The sequence below is a fragment of the Giraffa tippelskirchi genome, chromosome 2, assembly GCF_054371585.1.
Source record: "Giraffa tippelskirchi isolate mGirTip1 chromosome 2, T2T-mGirTip1v1.2.pri, whole genome shotgun sequence".
Classification (NCBI taxonomy): Eukaryota; Metazoa; Chordata; class Mammalia; order Artiodactyla; family Giraffidae; genus Giraffa; species Giraffa tippelskirchi.
Window position 1 is genome coordinate 184,397,287 of NC_137276.1, and position 16,486 is coordinate 184,413,772.

The 16,486-nt window shown below is 38.3% G+C and overlaps 1 long non-coding RNA gene across 1 annotated transcript in view; it reads right to left on the minus strand.

Annotated features, from left to right (window-relative positions):
• Nucleotides 1-8,106: 8,106 nt before the first annotated feature.
• The window catches only part of LOC145526719 (uncharacterized), a 65,726-nt gene continuing 57,346 nt past the window's right edge, over nucleotides 8,107-16,486 (minus strand). Inside the window, exon 5 of the long non-coding RNA XR_014069120.1 lies at nucleotides 8,107-8,295. This is a non-coding gene — a long non-coding RNA (uncharacterized LOC145526719). The remainder of the gene's footprint in view (nucleotides 8,296-16,486) is intronic.

A 16,486-nucleotide genomic window follows, 5' to 3' on the forward strand; every position in this document is an offset into this window, starting at 1 on the left:
ATTCCCTTCTCCAAGGAATCTTTCTGACTCAAGGATCCAACCCGAGTCTCTTGCATTGCAGGCAGGCTCTTTACTGTCTGAGCCACTGGGGAAGACTAGAATACTAGAGTGGGTTGCCATGCCCTCCTCTAGGGGTTCTTCCCAACCCCGGGATCAAACCCAGGTCTCTGGATTTGCAGGTGGATTCTCTAACATCTGAACCACCAGGGAAGCCCAACAATACTGGAGTAGGTAGTCTATCCCTTCTCCAGGGGATCTTCCCAACCCAGGAATCAAACCAGGGTCTCCTGCATTGCAGGTGGATTCTTTACCAGCTGAGCTACCAGGGAAGCCCCAAGAATACCAGAGTGGGTTGCAGTTTCCTGCTCCAGGGAATCTTCCCATCTTACTGATCAAACTCAGGTCTCCTGTGTCTCCTGCATTGGCAGGTAGATTCGTTACCACTGTGCCACCTGGGAAGTCTGAAGGAACCCACGGGAAGACCTTTAATTACTGAGGAAAAATCAATACGGAAAAACCTACGTTGATTAACAAATGAACTGAGTTCCTGGATTCTGGAAATCCAACAGAAGTCTTCCGTTCCTATAGCTTTGAACTAATCTAAAAAATGTGTGAGACATTGGGTTCTGACCTTCAAAACGATGGCATAATAAGATTTCTGGAACGAGTGTGGTGTGTGTGTGCTGTCACTTCAGTTGTGTCCAACTCTTTGTGGCCCTATGGACCATAGCCTACCAGGTTCCTCTGTCCATAGGATTTTCCAGGCAAGAATACTGGAGTGGGTTGCCATACTCTTCCCCAGGGGATCTTCCCAACCCAGGGACTGTCTGTCTCCTGCACCGGCAGGCAGGTTCTTTACCATTAGCGCCACCTGGGAAGCCCAGAACAGAGTGAGTGTGGTGAGCTCTTTCTAATCATGTATAAGAGAAATCTGAATTCTCTATTAATGCATGAAAAGCTACCACTAAAAATATTTTATCTATATTTCCCCATATGTAAAAGTTTAGGAAGGAAAATTTATCTGAAACTGACTTACATTTATCTATAAATATTACATCTCTGAGTAGTCAAGTTCCTACATTTCTGCATTTTTCTTTGAGACCTGTTAAATTAGATGACTTCTGGGAAATATTCTTATTCAATACTTACAAATGTAAGAGTCTTTTTTTTTTTAAAGTTAATATATCATGTTTTGTGTTCATAGAAAGGCAATATTCTGTATAGTAGGGAAAGTAAGTAAATATATTCTAAGTACTCAGAACATGATCCTAAATTTGAGACTGTCCAGGGCAAAGCTACTGCAGATTGAGTCAGTTGAATGCTAGAAGCATATCATGTTTATATTGTATCTTAAAATCACCACCGTACCTAGCATGTAACTGGGAATCTACATGAGATTGTTTACTTTCAGTAGTATAGTCAACAATAAAACACTCCCTGTGCTGCTAGAATATCAGACCAAGGAGCACCGAATAGTGCTGAATGATCTGGAACAGAAAATGGTTAAAAATATAGACGAAAATTGAAATTCGCACCTGTAAAGTCTCAAGTCTTCTAGTGGATCTTGGTCTCTGGGTTAAGATTCAGGCCCTGGAATCCAGCCTAAAGTAGAGATGATTTGGCTAATAAAAGCGAAGTAATGTATGTCCTAAATGTTTGAGAAAAGAAAGTGAAAGTGCAGTCGCTCAGTCGTGTCCAACTGTTTTCGACCCCATGGACTGTAGCTAACCAGGCTCCTCCATCCATGGGAGTTTCCAGGCAAGAGTACTGGAGTGGGTTGCCATTTCCTTCTCCAGGGGATCTTCCCGACACAGGGATTGAACCCAGGTCTCCCACATTGTAGGCAGACGCTTTACCATCTGAGCCACCAGGGAAGTCCTAAATGTTTGAGACTGGTTAACAAAATGGAGTGAGTGCATGCTAAGTCGCTTCAGTCATGTCTGACTCTGCAACACAATGGACTATAGCCCACCAGGCTCCTCTGTACATGGGATTCTCCAGGCAAGAATACTGGAGTGGGTTGTCGTGCCCTCCTCCAGGGGATATTCCAGACTCAGGGATCGAATCCGAGTCTCTTATGTCTCCTGCATTGGCAGCTGGGCTCTTTACCACTAGCACCACTGGAGAGATGAAGCAAATGCCTTGTTATCACCATCAGAGACCAAATCTCAACCTGAATTCCTGGCAAGACAGTTGAAGGTGAATCTCACAGCGATGCTGGTGAGCTCTTTATTGCTCCTGGACATGGCTTATCCTCCACAACAGGAGTGTAGGACAGAAATACAGAACAAACACAAAACAGTTTTCTAAGATGGTATGGAAATTGGGTATCAATTTTCAAAGACATTTTGATGTATGTCTATATCTGTTCTCACTGGATTAATTAATTTATAGGTTTTTAAAATCTGTAAAATGGAGAACATTACTGCACTTCATGGTGTTGCTGTGAGAATTCAATGATGTAAATAAAGCATGCCTCCTGAGCTTCTGTTACAAAATAAGCACTCAATAAATACAGGGAATAATTGCAAGGTAGTATACGTTTGGACTTCCCAGATGGCACAGTGGTAAAGAATCTGCCTGCCAATGCAGGAGACCCAAGAAATGTGGGTTTAATCCCTGGGTCAAGAAGATCCCCTGGAGTAGGAAATGGCAACTCACTCCAGTATTCTTGTCTGGAAAATTGCATGGACAGAACTAAAGGCTACAAAGCCTGGCAGGCTGTAATCCACGTGGTAACAAAGAATCAGACGCGACTGAGAAACTGACCATCATCATCACCAGTATACATTATATATTACCCTGTATTATTATATCTAGTAATTCATAATGTATTGGTAATGTTTTAGCAATTAGTCATGATTTATTTGCTGATTATTCTTGTTTTAATAAATGATCTTCCTGTGAAGACCTGAAAGAGAGAAGGCCAGATTGCTTGAAAATCAATTCATTACACCACTAGCTTGTTAAACTATAGAGAACTTTTTTGAAGATATAGTCTATGTATTGAGTTGCTTTCTTTCTTTGTAGCTGTTTAAGGCAGCTCCTTTGTAAAGCAGCTGGATTTAATATCTCAATGGTCTTGTATTCCGGAATTCCCATTATAGTTCTCACCAATGGTAGGCTTTCCCTACAATCCATCTCCTGTCTTTATTTTTGCCAAACTATTTCTGCCCATCCCTGTTTCCCTTCCCTTGTCCCTGCCAGGACCACCTCTGCCCCTTGTATTGCATGTCTTTCTTTCTAAACTCATGCTCCTGCCTTCCTAGCCCACCCTTCCCTAGTCCCTCTGCCTCAGTTTCTGGTGAGTAGTCAGCTGCAACAGATTGTCCTATAAAATGTAGAAAGTATTTGCTAAACAGTTTTCATAAACTGACTGTTCTGCACATCAAGCTATTGGTGAATTGACTTTTTAAAATTAGCATATTGAGAGATACCTTGAAAATTTTCATACTAAAGAATGACATAATTCCCTTTTTATTGAGAGTGTGTAGTTACCTGACTCAGTTTCTCAACAACTTTTCTATTCACCACAGGTCTCCAGTTACTATCAATTTTCAATTATTATCAGTCTTTTCTTACCTAACAGAATTTTTCTCAAAGTTATATATACTTTTTCCTCTTTTTAGTTCCTTGGGGAATAATCTTTTTTTTTTTTTTCCCTGGGCCAAGTAACAGACATGATTAGAGAGTCTATGTGATTTCTTACAGTCTTTTTTTTTTTTTTTTTTAACCAGTTGGGGATGCTGATGCCCTCTTAGCAGTTTGTTTCTGCCCTTAATAATGTAAAGATCACTTTTCCTGAAAGTAAAAATACCATAAGGGGATGTTATTTTTCACCTCTCCCTTTTCCTTTTCTTCTCCTTCTCTAGCTCTTCTCCTCCTTTCTCTTCCTGCTCTTAACAGAAAAGCACGATCCCCTTTCATTGTTTTTATTTCCTGTTACTCTAAACTCATCATGACCTTGATTCTCTGATGCTGCCCTTAATATGACCTGCTGATACTTTTGAAGGACTTTTTTGGTCCCCCAGCTGGTAAAGAATCCTCTCTCAATGCAGGAGACCCTGGTTGGATTCCTAGTTTGGAAGATCTGTTCGAGAAGGGATAAGCTACCCTCTCCAGTATTCTTGGGCTTGTCTGGAGGCTCAGATGGTCAAGAATCTGCCTGCTGCCTGAGATCTGGGTTCGATTCCTGGGTTGGGAAGATCCCCTGGGTAAGGCAAAGGCTACCCACTCCATTTCACTTGAGTAGTTTTATAAAATCTAAGTTATTTTTAGAGCTCATGTTTCAGCCATCTAAACTTCTCTTTTTTCATATCTTTCAAACAATATGCACAGTTGTTGTTTAGTCGCTAGGTCGTGTCTGACTCTTCAGGACCCCATAGAATGCAGTATGGCCAGACTTGCCTGTCCTTCACTATCTCCCAGGAGTTTGCTCAAACTCAAGTCCATTCAGTCAGTGATGCTATCCAATTATCTTCTCCTCTGTAGTCCCCTTCATTTTCATAAAAATTTACAAAATTCAAAAACATGAAATAAGGACAAAAACTCCTCAGTCTCATTGAAGATAGCTACACAAACACATTATTAAATTTCCTTCCATTTGTTTATATGCATATATATTCATAATATGCTTTATATATATAAAAAACACACATTTCCTTTTTTTAAAAAAAATACTGATTTATAACCATCTTTTGTTCTTTTATATCACAACATTTTTTCACATTAATGAACATAATTGTACTACATATATTTAAATGACCACATGATATTTAGTTTCCTAGAAATAACATGAATTACTTATCCAAGTCTTTAGTTTTTCAACTTAGGCTATATTTAATTTGTCATAATTTTAAGCAAAGATATCATGAATATCTTTGTGCTTACCTCTTAAAGATATCCTCAATTCATTATTCTCAAAATGGAATTTCCATGCTCATGTATAAACTGAAAGAAAAAGTATACATTATTAAGGCTTTACACAAGTGTTTGCCAAGTTTTCTTCCAGAAAGATTTTATAGGGGTAGTAATTTTATTGAAAGCTCTTTACCAGTGGGTATGATATGTGCATTAACTACTTTTTTAATTACTGGTAAGGGGTTGATTTCTTCCTATGTTAAATGAAAAATTATATTGATTTTCAAATTAAATTTCTATTTATTTCCATAGGCTATTTTTAGGGGGATGCTTATCTTTCAGATTGATTAGTAAGGGCCTTTAAATATATTTAAGTTGCTTTTTGTCACACCCTTTGTTTTTCTTTTGTTTTTAAATTTTGTGTGTGATGATTTACTATTTTAGTGGAGTAAATATATTAATTTTTCTTTTTGATTACCTGTTTACTTTTTTCTACTGGTTTCAGAAGTGACTATTTTTCCAAATATTTTTGAATATTTTTATAATTACAGAAAAGTGAACTAACAGTACAATGAACACATAAATACCTTTTGCCTTGACTCATCAATTTTAAACATTTACTGCATTTATTTCCTCTCTTTCTCTTTCTGTCTTCACCTGCCTCTACACACACACACACACACACACAAGGAACTTTAGTATTTTCAACTCTAAATATTTCAGCATATGTCTAAGAACAAGGGCATTCTTTTCCATAACAGAATATCATTACCATGTCCAAGACTTAACACTGACATAGAAATAGATTTAAGGGACTAGATCTGATAGAGTGCCTGATGAACTATGGACAGAGGTTCATGACATTGTACAGGAAACAGAAATCAAGACAACCCCAAGGGAAAGAAATGCAAAAAAGCAAAATGGCTGTCTGAGGAGTCCTTACAAATAGCTGTGAAAAGAAGAGAAGCTTTAGGCAAAGGAATGCAGAGTTTCAAAGAATAGCAAGGAGAGATAAGAAAGCCTTCCTCAGCGATCAATGCAAAGAAATAGAGGAAAACAATAGAATGGGAAAGGCTACAGATCTCTTCAAGAAAATTAGAGATACCAACGGAACATTTCATGTAAAGATGGGCTGAATAAAGGACAGAAATGATATGGTCCTAACAGAAGCAGAAGATATTAAGAAGAGGTGGCAAGAATACACAGAAGAACTGTACAAAAAAGATCTTCACGACCCAGATAATCACAACTGTGTGATCACTCACACTCACCTAGAGCCAGACATCCTGGAATGTGAAATCAAATGGGCCTTAGGAAGCATCACTATGAACAAAGCTAATGGAGGTGATGGAATTGCAGTTGAGCTATTTCAAATCCTGAAAGATGATGCTGTGAAAATGCTGCACTCAATATGCCAGCAAATCTGGAAAACTCAGCAGTGGCCACAGGACTGGAAAAGGTCAGTTTTCATTCCAATCTCAAAGAAAGGCAATGCCAAAGAATGCTCAAACTACCACACAATTGCACTCATCTCACACGCTAGTAAGTAATGCTCAAAATTCTCCAAGCCAGGCTTCAGCAATATGTGAACCATGAACTTCCATATGGTCAAGCTGGTTTTAGAGAAGGCAGAGGAACCAGAGATCAAATTGTCAACATCTGCTGGATCATCAAAAAAGCAAGAGAGTTTCAGAAAAACATCTATTTCTGCTTTATTGACTCGGCCAAAGCCTTTGACTGTGTGGATCACAATAAACTGTGGAAAATCCTTAAAGAGATAGGAATACCAGACTACATGACCTACCTCTTGAGAAACCTGTATGCAGCTCAGGAAGCCACAGGTAGAACTGGACATGGAACAACAGACTGGTTCCAAATAGGAAAAGGAGTACATCAAGGCTGTATCTTGTCACACTGCTTATTTAACTTGTATGCAGAGTACATCATGAAAAACGCTGGGCTGGAGGAAGCACAAGTTGGAATCAAGATTGTCGGGAGAAATATCAATAACCTCAGATATGCAGATGACACCACCCTTATGGCAGAAACTGAGGAAGACTGAAGAGCCTCTTTGTTGAAAATGAAAGAGGAGAGTGAAAAAGTTGGCTTAAAGCTCAACATTCAGAAAACTAATATCATGGCATACAGCCCCATCACTTCATGGCAAATAGATGGGAAAACAGTGGAAACAGTGTCAGACTTTATTTTTCTGGTCTCCAAAATCACTGCAGATGGTGACGGCAGCCATGAAATTAAAAGATGCTTACTCCTTGGAAGAAAAGGTATGACCAACCCAGACAGCATATTAAAAAGCAGAGACATTACTTTGTCAACAAAGGTCTGTAGACAGACCATCCAGTTTATCCTAAAGGAGATCAGTCCTGGGTGTTCTTTGGAAGGACTGATGTTGAAGCTGAAACTCCAATACTTTGGCCACCTGATGCAAAGAGCTGACTCATTGGAAAAGACCCTAATGCTGGGAAAGATTGAGGGGAGAAGGAGAAGGGGACGACAGAGTATGGGATGGTAGGATGACATCACCGACTCAATGGACATGGGTTTGGGTGGTCTCCGGAAGTTGGTGATGTACAGGGAGGCCTGGCGTGCTGAGGTTCATGGGTTCGCAAAGGGTCGGACACGACTGAGCAACTGAACTGAACTGACCTGAATAGAATATAAATGACATTTATTTTATATTTTAGTTACTTTATTTACTGCACAAATTTCCTTTATACTTTTTAAGACATTTTCCTCTGCAGGAGGTAATCTACAGTCACATACCACATTAGGTATGATATCTTTGCACTATTTTTTGTTCTTAGAGTATAGCTACTAAATCTGCAGTTTGAATTCTGTTCTCACTAGTTTCTGTTTAATTTTACTCTTCAAGTTCGTCTTTTCTTTTTCATTTAATTTTATTTTTAAAGTATACAAAACATTAACATGTTTCACATGTCAAAACTCAAAGTGTTTTCTCAGTGCCCTTATTCCCAGACTTATTCCTTCTCCTGCTTTTTCCCATTTGGATACCGTTTTTAGCAGCTTCTGGTTTACCCTTCTTGAATTTCGTTTTGCTAATCAAAGGGTGCTTGTGACCCCATGCACACACACACACACACACACACACACACACACACACATACACACATTCACCTTAGACTTACTCAAGATTGATTAAATCAGAATCTCTGGAAAAGAGGCCCTTGAATACATTTTTAAAAAAACAACCTTCTCAGATTATTCTTATTTGCTACCAAAGCTGAAGAAAAAATATTTTAAAGATTTTCAATCTGCCTTCTGTAAAGCCTGATACCACTCCTCCTCTTCTTCACAAGATCTTCATAGCTTCCACTTCAGCAAATATTCTTTCTCCTTGGCAGAATTCCATTGAGGGCAACAGTTTTCTCATTGCTTCAGAGCCTCACAATGATGAAACTGTCAAAAAAGAAGTCAAGAATATATTCAAGTCAGTACTTTTAGTTGAATAAGACAACCATCTGTGCTGGTTGTGGTTTTCATCAATGTGCATTTATTAAAGAAAAGAATGTTTGAACAAATGTATGAATGAATGCAAACATGAATTAATCAGAGAATAGGCTTGCGGCAGTTTTCTTTTATGCTTCGTGAATCATTCGTGTATTTTCTCCAACTCTCTAAGTAACTTTCTGTAAACCACTACAATGATGTCACTTATGAGCATAAGTTCATTCTAATACCCTCTCTTATAAGAGCTCAAAGGGCATTTTGCTATTAACTGTGTGACATTGGACAATATCAGTGAACTTCTTCAATCTTCATCTTCTATAAAGTGGGGCAAAATAATGATACTTCACAGGACTCTTGCATATGTATATAAAATGTATATAATGTCCCTTACAAAGTTTAAGGTGATATATCCATAACTTAAGTACTATGATATACGATATCAAGAGCAAGAATATCTGAAAGGCTGCATTTATGTCTTTGTATTAAAACACAGCTGCTCTCCTGTGTTACTAATGTTCTGTGAATTGGTACGTAGAAATCTTAGGCCATTATTTATTTATTTATTTTTTGGTTATCATTATAATTTTTTCTGGTTTTCCTACTTTAATTCATGATGTTCTGCTGTGCAGTATTACAATTTATTTTTCCTGGAAGTGATTACAATGTTTCAAGCTGAGCATTATAAATTGAACTGATGAACAGTTAATGATATCATCTCTTAAAAATCTGTTTTTATGTAAAAGCCCCTCCTCAGATAGAAAGAAAGGAGGAGTAAAAATAAAAAATTAAGGGTATGCCACAAAAACATATTTTGATCTTTCTGTCACAAGAATCAAAAGAAGTAAGGCAATACATTAGTAAATGTTGTTAGGTAATAAAATCATAGGATTAATTGACAAAAATATTAATGTGATATAAACAGGTGTTGAATAAGTGAATTTGTAGCTCCTCAGACATCATTTTTTATTTCTTTCCTTTTTTTTGCTGCTAAATTCTCCTTCCCTCAACCAGGCAACCAGGAGTTCCCTTTCAGAATTGAGATCAAAGTGTCTTAAGTGTGAAGTCTATGCTCTTTTTTGTATTTTCTTTTTCTAAAATATTCAGGGAAGCTCCTGAAAAGTCAGAGACATTCACAGGTTATTAAAAAATAAGATATTTACTTTGCAATTTCAAGCTTGTGAAAATATCTATAAATAAGATACTATGTCCACATACCAGAAAAATATAACTTTTATTGTTAAGACCCTAATGCAAGTACTACAGATAACTTTTATTAGTTTGAAATTGAAAGTGTTAGTCACTCAGTCCTGTCTGACTCTTTGCAACTCTGTGGACTGTAGTCTTGCAGGCTCCTCTTTCTACAGAATTTTCCAGGCATGAATACTGGAATGGGTTGCCATTTCCTTCTCCAGCGGATCTTTCCCACCCAGGAATCGAACCTGGGTCTCTCACATTCCAGGCAGATTATTTACCATCTGAGCCACCAGGCAAGCACATGGTTAGTTTTATTCTGAATAAAAATACCAAACACCTCAAATCAGGGTTGGCCTCACAGTCCTGTGGTCTGGCCTGCACTGAGAAGTGACTGTACTTGGTTTAATGCCCTGTTGTCACTGTATTAAAATTGTTAATAATTTTAAAGAAAGAACCCACATTCTTACTTTTTGCTTGGCCCCACAAATTATGTAGCTGATCTTGTTCAAAATCAATTATTCAGACATCTTTTAAGCAAGAACAAATGGAAGATTGAGGAAGTAATGCTAGGCAGGTGCCTGCATATTCAGCTAGAAATAAAGTCTGCTCAGCACCAGTGGATGTAAAACAGAGACTAAAACTGCAGTAGAATCAGGTGGGACCATTCCCAGCCACAAATGACAACTCATTCCACGGATTCACAAAGTAGTGGAAAGGAATAAGCCAAAGGGGCTCAAAATTTTAGAATTCCACATTAATGTACTTGAGATTTAAATGAGAAAGAGAGAAATAGAAATAGAGAGCAAGCCAGAATAAACTTACTTCCCCATAAATATTCAACAATGACCACAGAAAAATTACACATTTATGTCACAAAAAAAGATTCACTTTAAGGAAAAGCAACTCTTAGAATAACAATTAGTTTTGTTGCGTGAGAATAACAATATTAGCTAATATAGCAATGTCTTCTTCCTTGTGCCAAGCATTATTTTAAGGCTGTACATGTATTCATTCATTTAATCCTCACAAAATCTTATCATGTAGGTACCAGTTATTATATTCTCATTTAGAGGAAAAAGAAGTAAGGCACAGAAAGGTGAAAAAACTTGGCAAAACCATGGTCAACCTTGGAAGCAGTGACAGTATCCTCTTCTTTGCCTCTCTAGCAAAAGCAAGCTTTGGCCAGAAAATTATGAAACTTTTGAGACTCATGAGTCTAAATCAACATGTTCCAGCAACAGACATCAAACCCTTGATTTCTGACTATTGTGGCTTTAAAAAGACCTTTCCAAGAGAAAACGTCTTGGAATAAACACAGATTTTGATTTATTTTATTTTATCATGCCTAGCCCAAAAAGCACATTTAAAGATGGGAATAGTCATTGTCTAACAGTTTTCACAGACTTCTTTTTCTCAGCTCACTAGTCTCCAGATTGAGGAAAAACATGCATGGCAAAGGTAATAATATTAGCTTAGACTTTTGGGCTGTCTTGGCTTCTCTCCTCTGCCAATAAATAGACTTTAGTTTCTGGGGCTGTCATATGAGCAGCTTCACAGATGCTAAACTTCTTGCAAATTAAGCACATGTAGGGAAAAAAAAAATGACAATAGCAGCAAATGCAACCTGCCAACGGTTTCAGTAGGGACATTGATAAATTAAATGGGTGCTGGAAACACCTCTAAATTTCTCTTTTATCCAAATTGTGTAATTTGTATAGTTTTTTAATGTACCACAGTGGACTTCTCTTTTTCATCAGTTGACAATATTGTCCTTTGTTTTCTTCTCTAGAATGATAGACTGTGTGACTGGCTGGTTGGCCACTCAGAGGTGACCTTTGCTCCAGCCAATTCCTGCAATTAGTTGGTGGGTAATTCAGCATATTTTTATACCTGTCAAACTAGCTTTATATCAACATCTGCCTGACAATTCAGAGAGAGAGATCAGTGCCTGTTTACTCGAGTTCAAGTGAAAATGGAAAATTTAAGCAGAATAAGTTAATTGTCCAAATAACAGCCTGGTGTAACTGGCTTCTCTGTGTACCCATCATCTGCCACTTTCTCTGGCTGGTGGTTTGTTTTATCCTTTTTTTGTTCCTTACTGGCTGATGTACAGCACCATCACTAATTGTAGAAATTGATTCATCTGTAGCATGTGAATGAGAACACCATGTAACAATGGGCAAAATAATTGAAATGAGGTATCTGAGGTGAAAATGTGGCTCCGTTGGCTATGTTTGCTAAAGCGCATCAGAACATCAGAAATGTTCATCAGAAATTTCTTGTTGTTTCTATGAAGACTTACACTTCCTAGAAAACTGTATTAATCTCATGTGTTTCCAATACTTGAAATAATTCTAGAGACACCCTTGTAAGCAAAATACAGGGATACTGAAAATCAATAAATTTCTCTTTGTCCAAAATTCTCCTAGGAAGTTGCCTGAAACTAGTAGTTTCACCCATATGTATGGTATATGAAGTTTCAGCTTTTTAGTGGAAGGGGAATGAGATACTAACACAGTATGATGTGAGGTATCCGGAAGGCCAATGTGACCAAGTATTCATTCTCCTCTATCTCACTAATGCAATACATGTATGCTTACCATTTTCACTCTGCTTTTTGGAAGAGGTTCAATTACTGCTTTTCAGTAGCCCAGTCATGTCTGTCTCTTCACCACCCCATGGACCGTAGCATGCCAGATTTTCCTGTCCCTCACCATTTCCCAGAGCTTGCTCAAACTCATCTCCATAGAGTCAGTGATGCCATCCAATCATATCTTCCTCTGTCATCCCCTTCTCCTCCTGCCCTCAATCTTTCCTAGGATCAGGGTCTTTTCCAATGAGTCAGCTCTTCATAACAGGTGGCCAAAGTATTCAGTTTCAGCATCAGCCCTTTCAATGAATATTCAGGACTGATATCCTTTAGGAATGACTGCTTTGATCTCCTTTCTGTCCAAGGGACTCTTAAGAATCTTCTCCAACACCACAGGTCAAAAGTGTCAATTGTTCAACGCTCAGCCTTCTTGATGGTCCGACTCTCACATCCATACATGACTACTGGAAAAACCAGAGCTGTCAGTATACAGATCTTTGTTGTAAAGTAATGTCTCTGCTTTCTAACATGCTGTCTGGGTTGGTCATAGCTTTTCTCCCAAGGAGCAAGTGTCTTTTAATTTCATGGCTGCAGTCACCATCTGCAGTGATTTTGGAGCCCATGAAAATAAAGTCTGTCACTGTTTCTATTGTTTCCCCATCTATTTGCCATGAAGTGATGGGACCAGATGTCATGATATTCATTTTTTGAATGTTGAGTTTTAAGCCAATTTTTTCACTCTCCTCTTTCACCTTCAAGAGGTTCTTTAGTTCCTATTCATTTTATGCCATAAAGGTGGTGTTATCTGGATATCTGAGGTTATTGATATTTCTCCTAGTAATCTTGATTCCAGCTTGTGCTCCATGCAGCCTGGCGTTTTGTATGATGTACTCTGCATGTAAGTTAAATAAGCAGGTTGACAATATACAGCCTTGACATATTTCTTTCCCAACTTTGAACCAGTCTGTTTTTCCATATCCGGTTCTAACTACTGCTTCTTGACCTAAATGCAAGTTTCACAGGAAGCAGGTAAAGTGATCTGGTATTCCCATCTTTTTAAGAATTTTCCACAGTTTGTTGTGATCCACACAAAGGCTTTAGCATAGTCAATGAAGCAGAAGTAGATGTTTTTCTGGAATTGTCTTGCTTTTTCTATGATCCAATGGATGTTGGCAATTTGATCTCTGGCTCCTCTGCCTTATCTAAATCCAACTTGAACATCTCGAAGTTCTCGGTTCATGCTCTGTTGAAGACTAGCTTGGAGAATTTTGAGCATTACTTTGCTAGCATGTGAAATGAGTGCAATATGCAGTAGATCGAACATTCTTTGGCACTGGCTTTCTTTGGGATTGGAATGAAAACTGACCTTTCCAGTCCTGTTGCCACTGCTGAGTTTTCCAAATTTGCTGGGCTATTGAGTTCAGAACTTTAACTACATCATCTTTTAGGATTTGAAGTAGCTCAGCTGGAGTTCCATCACCTCTACTAGCTTTGTTTAGAGGTTCAGTTACAGAACACTTATGGTTTTTTCTTGTTGTAGAATTCTATGGCTAAGTAGTCAATCAATGAAGCAATGGGTACATATGAATTAAATAAAGATGCTTGCTAAAACGTAGATTTTGTGCTACTCCTTCAGATATTGTTTTAAAAGGTCAAAGAAAGAACCAAGATGTCTGCATTTTCACATATTTCCAGGAGTTATTAATTCAGGTCTTCTGAAAATTTCACTGCCACAAAAATCACTTGAGATGCCTATGGCTTTTCCTTAGTCTTCCATAGCTCCTTATCATGTTCATAAGCAACTAAGTCTTATGAAACTTCAAGAAATTGAGAGCGCTGAAGTTGACATTGGATATAGAAACATGCCTGTACATGCGTGTGTGCTCAGTCACTTCAGCGTGTCCTACTCTGCGACCTTATGGCCTGTAGCCCTTCGGGTTCCTCTGTTCATGGACTCTCCAGGAAGGAATACTGGAGTGAGTTGCCATGCCCTCCTCCAGGGGATCTTCCCAACCCAGGGATCAAACCCATGTCTCTTGTGTCTCCTGATTTGCAGGCAGATTCTTTACTGCTGAGCCCCTGGGGAAGTCCCAGAAACAGGCTTAATACCTGGAAAATCCATTGAGAGGTTTCAATTAGGTGTGAATGGATGGATGTTCACAGACAAAATTGTATAAAATGAAGCAGTAGATATCAAGTGCAAAGTGGGTAGAATATACAAAAGTGTCAGAAGAGTTTAGGGAGAGATTGGTCTCTTAGGATTTCAGATGCTGGGGAAGGCTTCTCAGAAGTAGTGGTATTTCATTTCATCTTTGAAATAACAATGGGATAGAAAAAAAAATGAAACCCTGGACCAAGAAAAGGCACTAAAGAAGGAGTAGAGATGGAGATGCATATTGAATATTTGGATGAGGGGAAGTCAGAACAATATTGTTAGAGGTCTAGCTTACAAGGAGCAAAGATCAATTAAAAATAGAAAAGGAAAACAAAATTTGCAGGTCTTCAGCACCCAAGGTGCTTTCTCTATCTCAGGGGCTGTGTAGACAGAAGTGATTGCCTCATCTGTTAGTGGGCTTTCCTAAAACTGCTATTTCTTTTCTGCTCCTCTCTGTCACTACCATGAGGGCTAGCTTAGTCCCCATCTCATAGCACATCATTCATATTTGTGGGGTGAAATGGAGCACCCATCCACACCACAGATTCTTCATGAACAAGGAAATCACAGATTCTTCATGAACAAGAAAACTCAAAATTTCTATGTGTGTGTATGTGTGTGATGTGTAATTTAACTAAGAATTAGGGCACATATTTTGTTAGTATGACAACAGCAGTGGAAAGTTCTTAAGGATTATGAGGACTTAGAAGTCACCACTGGATCCGAACAAGTAAAAAATGTTGAACAGACTGAACAAATTGGACATTTCAACTTGGATCCACGAGAGAGAGAGGAGTATATAAGGCAAACCTCTGCATCTGAGATTGGAGAGACAGACACACAAATACTAAGAGAAGACACTTACTGGACCAGAAGAAGTTTGCAGAGAGGAAACCACTGTGGGAACCAGTGCCTGGATGGAAAACCTGAACTATAATTGATAAATGGAGGCTCGGTGAAGACAATTCTGAGAGTTAATAACCCCAGGGAGACCCAGTCATAGGAGAACACCCATAACACTGTAAATTTACCCCCAGGAACTTGACTAGATTCCCACAGTAAATGTTTGAAAAAAATTCCCGCATGATTCCAGCAGGGGTATGGGAAAAAGTATCTTTTTGAAATTAGCCTGAGCATTCTGTTCTTAATAAGATTCAACAATAAGAGAATTAATAAGAAAAAAAATAGGTCAAAGCCTTAAAGATATCTCACCAAAGAAGATTTTATAAAAAAAACTTAATAAACAGAAACCTCAATTAAATAGAGTCAGATGACCATAGGGAAGCTCTCATGCCCTGCAATGATAGCAGAGCCCAAGTGCAAGAAGAAAGACTTCTCTTCTTTCCTGGCAGGTATTCAGCCAATGAAAAGCTGTGTATTCTGTTTGCTGAAGCCCTCTCAACTTCCTCCTACTCTCTATAAAAATTTTTTCTTTCCCTTATGGTTAAAGTGGAGAAGGAAATGGCAGCCCACTCCAGTATTCTTGCCTGCAGAATCTTGTGGATGGAGGAGCCTGGTGGGCTGCTGTCCATAGGGTCGCACACAGTTGGACACAACTGAGGTGACTTAGCAGCAGCAGCAGTATGGTTAAAGGACTTGCATGTGGCTGCCATGGTTGCAGACCCCCAAACTGCAATTCTCTGCTGATTTTAAATAAACTCATCTTTACTGGAAGAATATTTAGCAGTCTATGTGTTTCCAGTTGACAATAAACAGGTAGCAAATAAGCATATAAAAATAATCTACATCGTATGTCATCAAAGAAATGCAAATTGAAAGGACGATAAGATGCCTATACTACACATCTAATAAAATGGCCAAAATCTAGAACACTGGTAACACCAAATACTGGCAGGTATGTGGAGTAACAGACACTCTCATACATTGCTGAAGGGAATGCGAAATGGTACAGCCAATTCACAAGACAATTTGACAGTTTCTTATAAAACCAAGTGTACTCTTACCATATGATTCAGAAATTGTGCTCCTTTGTATTTACCCAAAGGAACTGAAAACTTATGTTCACACAAAAACCTGCATGTGGGAGTTTATAGCTGCTTTATTCATAATAGCCAAATTTTGGAAGCAACCAAGATATCCTTAAGTAGGTGGATAGATAAGTAAATTCTGATACATACAGACAGTGGAATATTATGCAATGCTAAAAATAAATGAGTTAGCATGCCATGAAAATAAATGGA